Here is a 17318-nt window from a genome sequence, read left to right as displayed (position 1 = left end):
CTGCCCTGCAAACTGGTTCATCTGTACCATTTTTCTAGGTTCCACATATATGCATTAATATACGATATTTGTTTTTCTCTTTCTGACTTACTTCATTCTGTATGACAGTCTCTAGGTCCATTCACATCTCTACAAATGACCCAATTTCGTTCCTTTTTATGGCTGAGTAATATTCCATTGTATACATGTACCACATCTTCTTTACCCATTCAACTGTCGATGGGCATTTAGGTTGCTTCCATGACCTGGCTATTGTAAATAGTGCTGCAATGAACATAGGGGTGCATGTTTCTTTTTGAATTATGGTTTTCTCTGGGTATGTACCCAGTAGTGGGATTGCTGGGTCATATAGTAATTCTATTTTTAGTTTTCTAAGGAACCTCCATACTGTTCTCCATAGTAGCTGTATCAATTTACATTCCCACCAACAGTGCAAGAGGGTTCCCTTTTCTCCACACCCTCTCCAGCATTTGTTGTTTGTAGATTTTCTGAGGATGCCCATTCTAACTGGTGTGAGGTGATACTTTATTGTAGTTTTGATTTGCATTTCTCTAATAATTAGTGCTGTTGAACAGCTTTTCATGTGTTAAGCAAAAATTTAGATGGTGGGGTGTGCAGGCTATGCTACTTGTTTTAATGTGCCCTGAGCTAAGAATGTTTTTGTTGTTTTTTTTTACATTTAAATTTTTAAAAAAGAAGAAGAATATTTCATTACACATGAAAATTATAAAAAATTCTAGCTTCAGTGTCCATAAATAAAGTTTTTTTGGAACACAACAATGCTCCTTCATTTAAAGCATTTGCTCTACAGTGGCTGAGTTGAATAGTTGCAGTAGAGACTGTATGACCCGAAAGCTTAATTATATTTACTGTCTGGCCCTTTATAGAACTTTGCCCATCCTTGACCTAGAGATGAGCAGAATTCATCCTTAGGAAGAGGCAGGGGAATGGCATTCTAGGCCAAGGAAGGAACATGCACAGAAGTTCTCAAATAAAACAGAGGCAAGTAGCAGAACCACAGTGACAAGTGGGAATACAGAAAGAAACTAAGTAGGAAAGATGGCCAGGGGCCAGTGCATGTAAGGTCCTCTTGTCAGTCAAGTGTGACTACCATTAAGTACAAGGGGAAGCCTATGATGGATTTTAAGTAAGGAATTACTCTACTACTTATATTCTATAGAGATCACCCTGGCTTCTATGTGGAAACTTTATTAGAAGAGAGCCACAGAAGACAGAACTCCAAATGCAAAGTTATTACTGGCAAAGGTCAGGGAAGAAGTGATTGTGGCTTGGGCAATGAACGGCTGGTTATAAATCCTTGAAGAGAGAATTTCAGAAGTTAAGGGTAAGCAGTTAGACACATCCTGTAGCATTTGTTATTCCTATGACATGTAAGAATTTGATTGGGAGATCGGTCATCTGGAATAGGGTGGAGGCCAACTCAGGTTCTGTGGAACTTATGTGGTGAGTTGCCTGTGTTAGGAGTTGCAAACCAGGCGTAGGTAGGAGGACCATGTTATACAACATGGGATATGTTAGGGTGGTTAGTCACGTGTCACCAAAGAGTGGATAAAAAATAGAGAAAATATAAGCAGTTATCTATTTATATAATACGCTCTGGACTTTATAAAACTATGACAGGTTACATTTGAAAGTAAGCATTTCTTTCATCATCAAGGAAGAAAGAAACAGAGAGGGGAGGGGGAGAGAAGAAGGAAGGGAGGAAAGAAGGAAGGAAGGAAGGAAGGAGTAAAAACTATAAATATATCCTCTTCAGAACTCCAGCAAACCTCTTTGCCACGTGCCTGACTTGTTCTTTGATTTTAGTTATGCTTCAAACAACTTTAGATGACCTCTTCTGCTCAGCGAAATAAACTTAATTATTTTTACCTTCACTCATGAGAAAAAAAAAAAACTAGTGACGCTTTATAAATCATTTGCAAAGTGCTATGTAAATTGCATCTTTGGCTCATTTTCCCATTGTGTAGTTGTGAGAGTTTCACGGTGAATATGTGCTTACTTGGCATACAGAACGCAGAAGTTCTTACACCTTATTGTTGGAAGGACATTGCTTAAAAACTATTTAAAGTTATCATAGTCATTCTTGCAATGGAGTCACCCATAGCAGCTTCTCTATCAGCAAAACCTTGCCGCGATATAATATATCAGGGCCAACTCCTGAAGTTCCTCTTTAAGGAACGCATAAAAAAACGGAATTGATAATAATAGAACACTCAGCACATCATATAGATGTCTGCTTTTATTGTTGTTAGTACGCTGGGCACAAAAAGTTAATGGGCAATTCATTTAAAGTTTGGAACTTTCAGCAGAAAGTAAAGGAGGTTAATTGATTTATACTAACACAGATAAAGGGGCTTTTGTACAGTCATTTATTGGTTAAAGCAAATTTGTCTAAGCATGCTTCTAACCAGGAAAGATTAATTAAACACTTAATGTCAGGGTAAGGTTCTGAACGTGAATTGAGAACGCTTCATATTTCAACGTAATACAGGGTGCGTAGTAAAAAGAGCACTGGATTAAGAGTCAGGAATCTAGAATTCCCCTCTATAATTTCTTAATCATGAGACTTTGAGAAGGGTCTTTTAAATACGTTGGACCTCAGTTTTTTTGACAGGAGAATGGGGTAATTTTATTTAGTCTGTTTAAATTACAATGATCTAATGAGCTAAATGAGATAAAGACTGAAAACATACTTTGAAAATTATTTACACACTATTATAAAAAAATGAACTCATTAAAACAGGCTCCTAGAGTCAATATAGTTCCTAATCTACTGCAAGCAGAAAAGTAAAACTATTCTGGGCACAAAGGTCATTGAAATATTTCCACGGGTGTCTGAGGAAGAGCCAGAGGTATATAAATCATCTCCTACCTACGACGTCACTGTTTATTCTCATGTTGACTTCGGAATTGGAAAGGTTGCCCCATCTCCAGGTTAAGCTTAGCTCTCAGACATAAGACAGATGAAGCAGGTTATCAGCAACTAGTGTGGGAAAGCCAGCTTATAACTTTCAGTTTACAACAGGATCTTTTCAAAATTCCACTATAAATCTGGACACATGTATTTTGTATAACTTCTATTTTTTTCATATAACTTCTATTTTCAAGCATATATATGGAGTGGGGAAGTGAGGATTAAAAAAGTACCATTTTGTATTGTGTTGTGGTTCTTTGTACCCCACTGGGAGCAAAGGACAGAATAAATGCCAAAACCAAACCAGTATAAAAATCAGGACTTTGGGCCAGAAGCTAAAACACTCTCTTAGGAAAATAAGGAATAGGAATCACAAATCTTTTCTGAGGTGACCTGGGTTATAAAGAAAACAGAAACCCTTCTTCTTAAAAAAAGTAAGAAATAAAATGCTCTCTTTCCAGCCGAGGTTAGAGTTGTTTGTGACCTTAGAGCTGGCAGCAATGGAAAAATCATGTCGAGCTTCAATATGTTACTCATGTGGTAGTTCTTCCAAAGGAATAAATGCACATGTGATTCTGATGACCTCACGTGAGATATCAAGGTGTTACATTAGAGCGGAAGACCAGCAAGTCTTTACTGGAAACCTTTCTCCTGTTAAAGATATTGCCTGCGCCAAATAAATTACACGGGCTTTCCAAACGTATAGCTGCCTGCTTTTAACTAAAGCTAGCCTGGCTGTGGGATTTTTGCTGTTTTGACCTCCGACAGCAACAAAAACAAGGCGTGGATATTGACTTTAGAAGAAAGACAGCAGGAAGTATTTTCCAGTGAGATTATCCTCAAGGGATATTAAATAGTAAAGAACCAACGTATATATTTAAGCTGCATCTGTAAATAAAAAGTTCCTCTGGGACAAACCAAGTAGATGATTAAGTATTTGAAAAACATAAAGCAGACACATGTAACAGAGTCATTAAATACAACGAAAATTAGGGAGAGTGGAATAACAATAAACTGAAATAGGCTTGTCTAGCCTAGATACAAACAGTAGCAAAAGCCTGGAAGCATTTATCCTTCATTTCATTAATTTTTACCTCTCAGCACATTTTTAAATGACACTTTTAAAGCCATTTCTTGAGACAAAAGGTAGAATCCTGAAACTCATATTCAGAAAAATTAGCTTTCCCCAAAAGTCTAAGCATTTAAAAAATTAAAAATAGTTTTGAAAGATAATACGAATATTTAATATATATATTCAAAATATATATATCTTTGGAAGATAATACAAATATTTCATATATATTTGATATACACCTTTATGTATAATATATATCCAGAATATGCTATATAAATATATATGTGTATGTGTGTCTGGGTATGTATATACACACACAGATTTTGGCCAAAAAATAAAAAAGCTGTCACGCACACTTCTATGAGCAGTTGATTAATTGACACAGTTATTCCAACTGACTCAAGTAGCTGTCCATGGACATCTCAAATATTTGAATTTTTTCCAACTTGGTCTTTGTGCTGGTAATGCTCAGGGTAATATTCAAGATATAGCTTCCTGACTATTGTTGTAATAAAAGCAATAAGAAAAAGAATATTCAACCAGATGTGTATTCTTTCAAAGAATATAGATAGCTCTGTTACTAAAAAAAGTCAGTTGAACCACCTTAATGCCTGTGGAAAATAGTGACTGGCTTAATTTCAAGAGATATTTTTCAAGGGATAATTCCAAGAGAATAGTTTTCAAGTATTCATATAGTGCTCATGGACTTCATTCACACGTTTCCCCCCTGTTAACTTGTGTTAGTATATGGGAAAAACTATGACTTAACACCCTCTCACTTTATTTAAAATATCATTTGTTTTAAATTATGAAGGAATAATGTGTTCACTTATATGTTGCACTGCAATTGTTTTTTTGTTTGTTTGGTTTTTGTTTTGTTTTGTTACCAGTTTTAACCAGTGGAAAGAAACCCTGGGCAGTGCACCTGAAAGACTCTGTTTTTATTCTCAGTTCTCACATTTTAGCCTTGCGGCCCCTACTCACTTGATGTCTCCCTGCTTTCATTTTTTCCCTCTTACCTCTTGAACTCATATTCTCTCCTCTCTTTCAGGAACTTGTGCGATCGTGCAGCTTTTTACTTTAGTGTTTAGACTCTTTCTCTCTACTGGTTTCTTCTCTTGTGCTCTCCTAAATATGCTTATATGTGTCCTTTGCTGAAAACATACAAACCAACACACACACTCGCATGCAAAAACACACTAACAAAACTTTTCCTTGATCTTGTCTCCTCATAACCTACCATCCTGTCTCTCTCTACTTTAACAATCTCAAATTCTTTCAAGTCCTCAAAAACTCTATAGTCTCCAAAAATATTTTGGCATTACATAGTAATGCTTAGCGTGTTCTTATCCAATGACCCAGAATTCCAGTCCCAGGTTAAATACTCCAGAAAAACTTTCACACTTGGGCAACAGGTGACATATAAGAATTTTTAGAGCTATATTGTTGGTAAAGCAAAATTCTGGAAACAAACCAAATGTCTAATAGATGGATAAAGAAATTTTGATATCTGTTACATTGGACAGCTATATAATAATAAAAGTTAAATGACCTCAGCTGCAAGAATAATCCTGGATGACACTCAAAACACGTTGAATGAAAAAAAGAAAATCATTAAATAACATATGTAATAAGATTGCATTTACATAAAATTCAGAAACAAACAAAATTTAACAATATATGAACAAAGATATATATGCATATATTAATAATATAAAGCAAGACAAGCAAATAATATACACAAAATTCATAATAGTAATTAAATACATAATATATATTGAATATATTATGTACATTTCTCTATATACATGTATATGTGTACCTTGAAGAAAGGGGGAGGGATACACAAGAACAGAAGTACAAAGTGCATCAAAATGATTGGTAATTTCTATTTCCAGTAAGGAGGTGTGGTGATAAGTCCATGAACGTTATATCTGAATTTTTGTGGATATGATCTATTTCACAGTTTAAAAACTCTGGTCTCTCTTGTTTCTCTCCCTTTATATTTCTCAGCCAGTTCTTTCCATTTTCTTATGCCCCCCACCAAGGTTTGCTGGCTAACTCCAACTCAACTGAGTCTCATCTTAGTTGTCTCTTCCAAGGGAGGTCTTCCTTGATCTAAAATAGGTCAGCTCATTTATTATATTAGCGCATATCATCTTGTCCTTAGCCTTTCTTAACACTCAGCTTACTTGTTAAATACCTGCTTACTCCTCCGGGCTCTAAACTCCATTAGGGGACATAGTACTTAGCATGAAACCTGACACAAAATGGATGATCAATAAATATTTCTTGAGTTGAATTATTCTCTTTTGGGGTAAACTTCTTATAAGAGCAGTTTATAACCATCATGCAAGTTTCTCAGGTCAAATTTATTCTTCATTACTCTTGAATATGACTACTGTCTTAACAAATCTGCTGTATTTGCTTTCAGGGAGGTCACCAGTAACTTCATAATAGCCTTTAGTTAGTGTAAGTCCTTAACCAACTTGACCTCTCTGGATATTTGATACTCCTAAGGAAAGCATTCAGTAATTTGCTTAACATTTACTGAATGTTTTGTATGTGTCAGAAAATGTGAAAGTGCTTCCCTTAGATTCCATGACACTGCTCTCACCTAGTTCCTCTGCTTCTCCCCATTTTTCTTCCCTTCTTCCTTGAGCTCTGCTTGCTCTCTTGTTTTCAAGAGTTGTTCTCAGTGCTTGACTCTACCTGCTCTATCCGCTATTCTCACTGATGATTCTCCCTTAGTTCGGTTCATCAGCATCTCTTAAACTATTACAACGTCCTCCTTACTGTTCTTTGCCTCTAATTACTCCCACGCCAAGGCACCTTTCACACCTACCTGTCTTTAAAAAAATCCACTGTTGTTCCCTGCTTTAAATTTTGTAATTTCCTCTTACTGGTCACAGGATACAGCTTAAATTCATGCCCAAACCACAAGGCCTTTCACAATATCTGACGGACTTACTCTGCAGCCTCATCTTCAGGTGCTCCCCATTGTACCCAACGCTCCAACCACCCCAAATTATGTGAATTTTTTAACGCGTCCTATACTTACTCACATGGGGGGGCTCTGCTCACGTTTCGCTTTATGCTGAAAGTCCCTTTTACTCTGCTTCTTTATTTAGAAAATTCCAACATCAATGATCCTAAATTGGGGGAGTGGGGCTGGGGGGAGGAACGGTGTCAAGAAACAATTTGAAAACCTAATAAAAAAAGATATTGCACCCTTTGTCAGTTAAATTCATACCAGCACACACAATTTTACATAGAATTTCACGGCATTTGCTCTGCCTTATCCATTTTTCATGAATGCAAATGAGTCAAATGAGTTGAATGTGAAAATACTATGTAAATGTGAGGCACTCTTCCTCCTTCCACTGGAGAGAGAAAACTCTTGCTATGCACTTGATTACCTATATATAGAACCCAAGTTAAATGGTTCCCAAGGAATTTTGAGTAAATGGGCAATGTTATCAGGTTGATCATGTTTTAAAAACAGATAATATAGTCTCTCTGCAGGTCTGTAGTGTATTAATGAGTTAGTCATTTCGTGAAATGATACAAACATTCCCTAAAGTCAAATTAGAGTATCAGAGAGTGATTGGAGTAGTGAGGGTCAGAAGATAATCACCTGAGGAAAACAATAATGCTGTGAGACACTGGAAGCTAGCAGGTGAAGACCCTACAGAGCTGATACGCCATCATCTCTCAACAACTCTCTAGCCTTAATTGTTCAACAATTAACCATTCTACAAACATGTATCATGCATTACCCCATGTTAGGCATTGTACTAGACACTAGGATACACAGAATAATTAAAATCGTCTCTAATCTTGAGGTTTCATTATCTGCAAGATTACAGCATTCTTTACATCGGGTTTCCCATGAGATACATTAAGTGAATGATTTATTCCTCACACCTGCACATACATGCTAATGTGAGTTTAAAGGAGACAGGCTGGTGCTACATACAGTCTGAGTTGGAACACCAGCATCATCAACTCTGGTTACATTGGTGACTTTGAAATGCAAAGAGGACACCACAGACATGCTAGCATAGACCTAATAAAACCTGCCAGGAAACAACAAATATTTCTTTTAACAAAAGCATGGCATGAAATAATCAATCTTACTCATATTCACAAGCTACTAATTATGATTTTGCTGCATCTCATGAGGTCTCTAAAAGCCGATCAGTTGGGCAAAAGGAAACACTGGCTGGTTTCAAGTGAAGGTAACTCTCTGAGTCTGAGCTGCGCGGGCAGTCCCTGCTTTCTGAGGTATTCCACAGCAGCAGTTTACAGACATCCTCACCCCTAAAATGCTGAGCACATTTTGGAAGAAATGTGTTCGTCACTGAGCAATTAAACCACAGAATGTTTTGCTACATCTAAGAGGAAAAATGTGTTCACTGAAACTGAAGCTTAAAATATATAGTCTTTTAAGCTAGATTTCACAGTTTTGATACTTTGCATAACAACACAAAGCAATTACATGTGCATAAACACTTTAAAAGTAAGGTTAGAAAAAAAAATAAAAGGATTATGAAACAGTAGCTAAAAATCGGATGTGGCCTTCTTGTTAAGTAATTTTGAGATGTTTATTTGCTTTGTATTAAATGCAACTCCAAATTTCTGAAAGTCTCTTTTTGTATTTTATTATTTCCTAAAAGTTAAAAGCAACAACCAGCTTCACACAAAACCTCTATGCATATTGAATATGCTCAGAACAGGAAAAAATATATATCTGTGGTTTCTCATCATGATTTTCAGCCACACCAACCTCCACAAAGGAAATATTGTGAGTTGGGTATGAGAGAGCGTGTAGCCATAAAATTCAAAAAACTAACTTCCCCGGCTGATTATTATTTTTTTTTCCAAAATCATAGGAAATATCCTTTGGACAGTATTATACCTAAGCTTTTCTGAAGGACAACAAATATAGTCTAGTTTCAGTTGTTAACATATATCAGCATTAAAAAGCAGGTGAAAGGAAGAAACAAGTAAAACAGAGTTTAATATTTTAAATCACTATGAAGTCTTCGATTTTACAAAATACGTGATGTTTACTCACTTAACTTTTACAGTCTTAAGAGTTATGGGACTTTAATCTCAATTTTACCAGTGAGGAAAGTAGGCAGGCCTTGAGGGAACTGAGCAAGTAGCTTAAGGTAAAATATTTTACAAGTGTTAGAATTAGGGTTTTACTATGTGAAGTCCAGGACTCTAACGCATTTAACATGGTGACTGAAAATCTCAGCAAGAATGGGAAAAATATCAATCCTTAAAAAAAAAAAAAAAAGTAAAAATGAACAATCCATGAGGACAAATCACCTAAAGTAATTTGCAAGAATGGGAAACAGCATGATACCCTATATGTTATCCTCTAAGTCTCCTGTAGCATGATATTGTTCTGAATAGGTCTCAATAAATACAAATCAATAAATAAAGAACAGATCTTCCTAACACTTTCCAATAGAATGTAAATTAATGGGGAAGTGAAAAACTAAATTTAGCAAGATTTTGTCATCCCCTTGAGTAACATTAAACCAAAGATAATGACTCTGAATTTGATCATCTAGCAAGTAGTTCTCTTACCTAAGAGACACATGGTCTAAAACAGTACCTCTTAATACACATGCCACAGGAGACCCAGGAGAGCCTTCAACCTGCTAGGTTAGCCCACAGCTGCTGCACAGCCATTCCTATCTAGCCCATTGCTGCTGGGACCTAAATTCTCCCTACACTCAGGCAGTTTGCACCCCCTAAAGTCTAGTATTTGAGAAAGGAATCAGGAGTTCATCCATCAGTGATGTTTGTGCACATATTCTATCTCCTTCCTTTCCTTTAGCTGCCTTTAGATCACCAAAATAAGCAAACTTAGTTATGGACATTCAGCCTAAATTATGATAGACAGTTCATAAGGGTCATAATTAAGCAAGTTTTCTGATAAGCTCTGAGAGAATATTAAAAGAAGATGCATAAATAAGACACTAGGCTTGCAGGTAGAATTAAATCCAGTTATCCAGTTTTTTTTTTTTTTTTTTAATGCACTGTAGACTTATAAAGAGTACATTTAGAGGCTAAACCATGAGTTCAGCAGAAAAAAAAAGATTTGAAGACATTTAGTAAAGTAGAATTCAGCCTTTAGCAGTGGTGGTCACATAGTTGATATCAGATAATATTTGTTGAATGACTTGGGAAAAAGAATTTCAGGATAGTTTGAACAATTATGAGAACAATGCTGATGAATTACTTCAATTTAATCCATCATACATTTACTGAGTGCCAGCTAGGTGTATGTCAATCAACATATACTGTGCATGATGAAAATTCAAAGTTAGATAAAAGATAGTAAATTTTCCAAGGAAACTGCATCTGGTGTTTTCATTTCTCTGTTATGGGATGAGTTTCAGTCACAACTGTAAGAAAATACTAGCGGATAGTGGGAAGAAACCTGATATTCTGAGACTTAGAGGAAAAGGTAACTAGAGAAATTAAGGTATCTGTATTTTAAAAAATATATGCATATTATTCATTATATATTATATAATATGTTGTAATATGCATGATAATTTAAAATTATTTAACATATTTAATCTTTGAAAGTTATTTTTACAAAATATTTTTGCTGTTAGACAATGGGATTTTAAGCAAAATTATAGCAGAGCAGTGATTTGAAAAAATACACATTTTTAGATAAAAGAGCATGTTAGAAAAATACAAGTCAACATATAAAAATCTGTACTATTGATTTCTTGTGATAATTTTTACAATGAATGACCATTTCATATTTCTGATTACAACTATTATTCTCTTTGAGCCCTCGCTAAAATGCTTTTACATGTGAGATGTGTTAAAACCCTATTAAAGAAGTTAGTCAACTATAGATAATCCATTGGCTAAGTGAGGCTTCTATCAACAGACTAAAGTGGTAGCTGCTGGAAATAGGGTTGTAGATTGAATCTATTCAAGAGACTGTTTCCTATTGACTGGTGCTTAGAGAACTTGATCATTTAGTTGTAATCTAGAAACTATAGTTAGTGTCCCAAAACTCTACTTGAAATTTCTTTTTCACAAGGGAGCCAAACTGTTACTTCCTCATAACTGCCTTGCAATTTTCAGGGATTACTCTAAGTGTGAATTGTCAAGTATTCCTTCCAGCTGCCTCCTGTCAGGCTATAATCCCATACTGAGCCTTGTCAGAGGTCACTGAGCTCTTGACTAATGCATTTCATTAGAGAAGGAAAGCAGAATGTCTCCAGCACACAAATGGCAGGAGACATACAGCAGGACTGGGCACTATTTTTAAAAAAACACACTAAACTTTAAATCCAGGAAACTTTAAAAAGTCTCTTTCAGTATATATTCAATTATTCAGAACAAAAGTTAGTATATCAAATGTTTATAATCACATGGCATTTTTGCAATTAAAACTTTCAAGCTATTAACAGTGATGGATGAATCATTGATAAGAAAAATACTTATACCAACAAATCTGTTCCTTTTTCGTAGTTGCTCCCTAAATCAATTTTTAGGATATTTAAATTTTCACTTTTCCCTGATAGTGAATATATTGTTACATTTATTTAAACCCTTGAAATCCTTTATGTTGAAATCTACTTTCAGTGAAGGTGGAAATCTGTAAATACAGTGGCGAAATTTAAATTTCAAAAAAATCTATCTTGTGGAATTCTTAGATACGTGAACATTTGGTTCCCTCAATAAGATACAATTAGGAAAAAAGTGTGTCCACCATAGGTGCAATAGTTGTTTTAAGAATTTCTCTTTAAGCACACCACTGAATATTGTTCTCTGTTTGGTCTTACGTTTCTGTTATTATTTTTGAGATTTAGCCTTATAAGAACAATCTTGAAAGACTATTCTTTAGTTAGAAAGATACTAATGGGGACTTCCCTGGTGGTGCAGTGGTTAAGAATCCGCCTGCCAATGCAGGGGACACAGGTTTGATCCCTGGTCCGGGAAGATCTCACATGCCGCGGAGCAGCGAAGCCCGTGCGCCACAACTACTGAGCCGGCACTCTACAGCCCGCGAGCCACAGCTACTGAACCCCACGCGCCTAGAACCCGTGCTCCGCAACAAGAGAAGCCACCGCAACGAGAAGCCCGCACACCGCAACGGACAGTAGCCCCCGCTCTCTGCAACTAGAGAAAGCCCGCGTGCAGAAACAAAGACCCAACGCAGCCAAATAAAAAAAAAAGGATACTAATGTTCATTATGAAACATGCTAGGAAATACTCTTTTGTTACTTCCATTGCCAAATTTAAATAATCTTAACAGAAAGTAGGAAAAAAAATGAGTCTATGAAACCATTTTATGTTGAATGAGCTAAAAGAAGATTTATTCCTCCATAAGGACCAATTAGTTTTGGAAAAGTATCAAAACTTTTAATCACACTTGTTTAAACTGCAAAATTAAGCTACATCATCAAGATTTGTAAAATGAAATAACCTGTATCTGACTACCATCCTCTCCATTTACAAATAGGTTTATCACTTTGAGAAAATCTTTCCTTTAGGAGATGGTTTACTGTAAATGTCACTTAAGAGTGTCATTTAAAAAGAAAAAAGATAAATACATCAAAATGTGTTGCAAAATTTTAAGTTATGTATTTAAAAGTTAATGTTTTGCTTGCCCACCTGAAATGACTAGAGTCTGCATTTTTTTCTTGAATTAACTAACTGATTCCATATCTGTCACAAGGAGATATCTTTATAGGGAAACTAGAGTGATGCATTTGTTCCCGTATTTGTTTTTTAGGCTAAATATGCAAAATAAATTGTTTAGAGCAACAATGCCTTTGGTATGTTTTTACCACTTCTATGTTATTATTTTATTCTCCATTTTCTCTGAAAAATGGAAATATATATTATATACACATATGTATATATACACACACATATATATTGTATGTGTATGTGTGTATATATATATATATATATATATATATATATATATATATATATCTCCTTATTCAGAGGCTAGGGGCCAATTTAAAAACTCATAAACATCATGATTAAAATGTACTATGATAAAATTAGTAAGAATTGTGGCACAGTCTCACTAATATTAATACATTCTGGTCAAAGAAACCCTAAAATGTGCAATGATTTCTCAATCATAGTTTAAAAAGTCGTTTATCAAATCAGAGCTTAAAGTAATATCCACTGGTTTCTCATAATTACTTAAGGCTTTTTCTGGTTTAGGGAAGAAGGTCATAAGCTGACGTCATTCAGTTTTCCTAAAGACATTCTCTTTTCAAAATGTTTTAGATACCCAGAGAATTATTTCATGTCATTTTGATATAGTGTCATAATTTCTTTCTCACCATAGTTTGTAGTCACCTGCTGGACCTCCATGGCAGTGGAACTGAATAACGTTTTATTCTAAAATCCCAAGGCTTCAAATTAGGGATCAGGAGTAAGCTCGTCTCAACAGAGGTCTCATGGGACTGGAATTTAATTAAAGTTCTTCTAGTGGTCTGAAACATTCTCAGTTTTCCTTCTTTCACCTATATCTGGGAATTAGTTTAAAATTAAAAATTTCTTTCAAGGAAACGTTTTAATATTCAACATCACATTGGAAAATGAATTATGTTCATACTTAAAATAGATGAAGTATTGGAAATATAGACTGTGAAATGTAATGTAGTATTAAAATACTAAAATAAATGACTATGTTACAATATATTTGTATACAGGTATTAGACTGTAGACTTTCCAGTTCATATCAGTTGCAGTACAAGAAATGCCTGAATTTGTAGCAAGGTGGGTCCCATTTCCAACTGAGACTCATTCTCACTGAAATAACCCAGAGCAATGGTTTCTTAAATATTCCAAATATAAAATGGCAATTTTACATTATTAAATTCAAATAGAAAAATTGTAGTCTTGAAGATTCCATTTTCAATCTTCTTAGTAGATTAATATACTTTTATGGTATAAGCAAATGAGGGATCAGAAAAACATGTACTGTGAAGAATGAAGAACTAGAGATATTTTACCAGGAGCAAGGAAGACTTGAAGGCCAGCAATGCAGGCACTAAAGTGTCATTCATCATTTGAATGACTTATGTAGAAAAGATGGTATATCCTTTGTATTGTACCAACATGCAGAAATAGTAATAATGGGTAGAAGTCAGAGAAACAGACATTTTTACTCAATTAGAAATATCAGAATTGGAACTTCCCTGGTGATGCAGTGGTTAAGAATCCGCCTGCCAATGCAGGGGAGATGGGTTTGATCCCTGGTCCAGGAGGATCCCACATGCCGCGGAGCAACTAAGCCCATGCACTACAACTACTGAACCTGCGCTCTACAGCCTGCGAGCCACAACTACTGGGCCCGTGTGCCACAACTACTGAAGCCCGTGAGCCTAGAGCTCATGCTCCACAACAAAAGAAGCCACTGCAATGAGAAGCCCGTGCAACGCAACGAAGAGTAGTCCCCGCTCGCCGCACCTAGAGAAAGCCCGCACACAGCAACAAAGACCCAACGCAGCCATAAATAAATAAATAAACAATAATAATAAAGAAGTATCAGAATTGACCAACATGGAGAAAGGTAATCTCAAAAAGTAGCAAAGATCTCTGTAATGGTTTAAGGAAACTGGGTGGTAATCAATCAAGAATCTACAGAGATTTCTGCAGTGGGAGAGAGCTAGGAAAATACAGCCTCTAGGACTTCTTTTAACCCTAAAATTCTTTGCTTCTATGTTTAGATACACAATGAAATAATGCAAACAAACTTGCAACTGTGAAGTGAAAAAAAAAACCCAAAAACTCTGGAGACTGGTTCTTTGCCTATCTTTTACTGGAAGTTTGAATTGAAAATCTGAAGTATAACAAGAATAAAGAAAAACCTTTTATAAGAAATTTTAAAATAATAAATTGGAAATGAGAATATATATTTGACTTTTAAGAATATCGCTTGCTGGTCTTCCTTTTGTTTCTCCTTGCTCCTCTTCCTTTTGTTTATCCAGGCTGGAACAGGGAAAATACAAGTGAGTCTGGAACATTTTCTTATACCAGTAAGCGGAAGGTGCTTCATAAATAATGAGGACATGTTAAAAGGATACAGAAACCAGCTTGAAAGGGGCTACCAGTGACCAAATCTCTGAAGATTTGAATATCAAAATAATTGATAGAAATAGGTTCTAGCAATTGACCACCCTCCCTCCAAAAGAATAAACCCTGAGACCATATTGTTATAAATAGAGATGGACTAATTGAACTTTTGTTGAGGAATGGAATATTGACATCATGTGTACAAAATACTAATTAATTATAAATGGCAAAAGGTGGAGAAGCCTACCTCAGTCAAGTGATCAAAATGAATATCATCAGCATGGAACTAGCTGAAATTGTATACCACCTAATAGGATGCAATGAGAAGATCCAGTGACCTGTCAATTATGCAAAACCGGAATCTAATCATTGGAAAACATAACACAAACCCAATTTGAGAGACACTTCAACAAAATAAATTGCTTGTAATCTTCCAAAGTATCATGATCATGAAAGTTGGGGAACTGTTCCATAATGAAAAAACTAAAGTGAAATGACAACCAACTATAACACATGATTCTGAATTGGATTCTTGTGCTATGATGGACATTGTTGAAACAACTGGTAAAATTTGAACAAGGTCTGAGAATTAAATGGTAAAAATGTATCAGTGTTAATTTCCTGATTATGATGCTTGTATTGCGGTTATGTAGGATAATGTTGGTAATGAATATACACTAAAGTGTTTGAGGGTGATAGGGCACCATGTTGGAACCATACACTTGAACAGTTCAGAAAAAAGTATTCCCCAGTGCTATGTACTTTCAACTTTTCTCTGCGTTTGTGATTGTTCATAATAATATATGTATGAAATTTCTATAATCATATTATTACAATCTATCTTCTTTTGGCTCAATATGTATAAGGGTTGCTATCCATTAAAGTTACATAATAATAGCATAGATTTATTTGTAATTAGTGATCTTTCCATTTTGAAAGTTTTCCAGTCAAAGAGACTTTGGATAGAGCAGGGAACACTTGGGCCTTAGAGTGTTCCTGTGGTATAATACAAACTACACCTAACTAGATTGTTAATCTCAAGCATATCAATTAGCCTCTGTGCATAAAGTTTTCCATCTTTTAAATGGAGCTAACACTACCAATCTAGCCAGGCTCTTGTAGGTATTAAATGAATCAACCCATCAAAGAGCCCCAGTGTAACCCCTAACATATAGTTGATACCCACCCATCCATTCCATTCTTTCACCAAATCTTTACTGAGTAATGTTTGAGTTCCTGGCATAAATTATGCACTGGGACTACAAAGATAAATAAGATACATCTGTATCCTCAAGAAGTTCATAATCTAGTGGGCAAAACACACAGCTTATGATACATGGAGATAAATATAATGAGAGAGGTATGCAACAGGATAGCACAGAAGAATATAGAATAGAGACACTAAACAAATACCACTTCCCTTTGGAAGAAAGGTCAGAATAAATAAAACCATTGCTCTGTTCCAATTCTAATATTAAATATCAATCATTTTCTTTTATTTTATGAGACTGCTATAGAAAAATATGTTTGAGAGATGACTATGTATGAGAAGCGTGTTTTGTCAAATAATATAGAGTCTTCATTTTACAACATGATTTGGGGTTCATGATATCTGAACAAGGCTGCCTCATTCTACTGTGTTTAAAGTAAAACAGTCACATTTAACAATCACCGAGGACTTACCGTGTACTAGAAAATGCCCTAAGCATTTTATACATATAACTTATTTCATCCTTACAATGAACCACTGAGGTAGGTCCCATTATTGTGCACACTTTACAGGTCCTGAACTTTTCTACCTATACATACACACATACTGATTTCTAATCTTCTTCCTTTAAATACTATTTATATGCTGAACTGACTTCCTTATTTATATCTCCAATTCAGACCTTTCCATCTGAACTTAACCTTCATTTATTTCACGGCCTTAGATGTACAATAGGCTTTTCAAACTTAAACAGAACTAGCTTCTATCTTATTCAACAAAATTTTCTCCATAGCCTTTCCCCTATCAGTTAATGTTGACCCTTTTCTTTCTGCTTAATCGGACCAGAAATCTTTGAGTTATCCCTGACTGTATTCCCCATGAGCAATCCACTCACAAAGCCTACTAGCTCTATTTTCCAAAATACGTTCTCAGATCTGACCTCTTATTATTATCACCATTGTTACCATCTGGTCAAAGCCTCTTCTTAAACTCTTCGCTGAATT

This window comes from Balaenoptera musculus, chromosome 10, assembly GCF_009873245.2.
Source record: "Balaenoptera musculus isolate JJ_BM4_2016_0621 chromosome 10, mBalMus1.pri.v3, whole genome shotgun sequence".
Lineage (NCBI taxonomy): Eukaryota > Metazoa > Chordata > Mammalia > Artiodactyla > Balaenopteridae > Balaenoptera > Balaenoptera musculus.
This window is presented reverse-complemented; position numbering follows the sequence as displayed.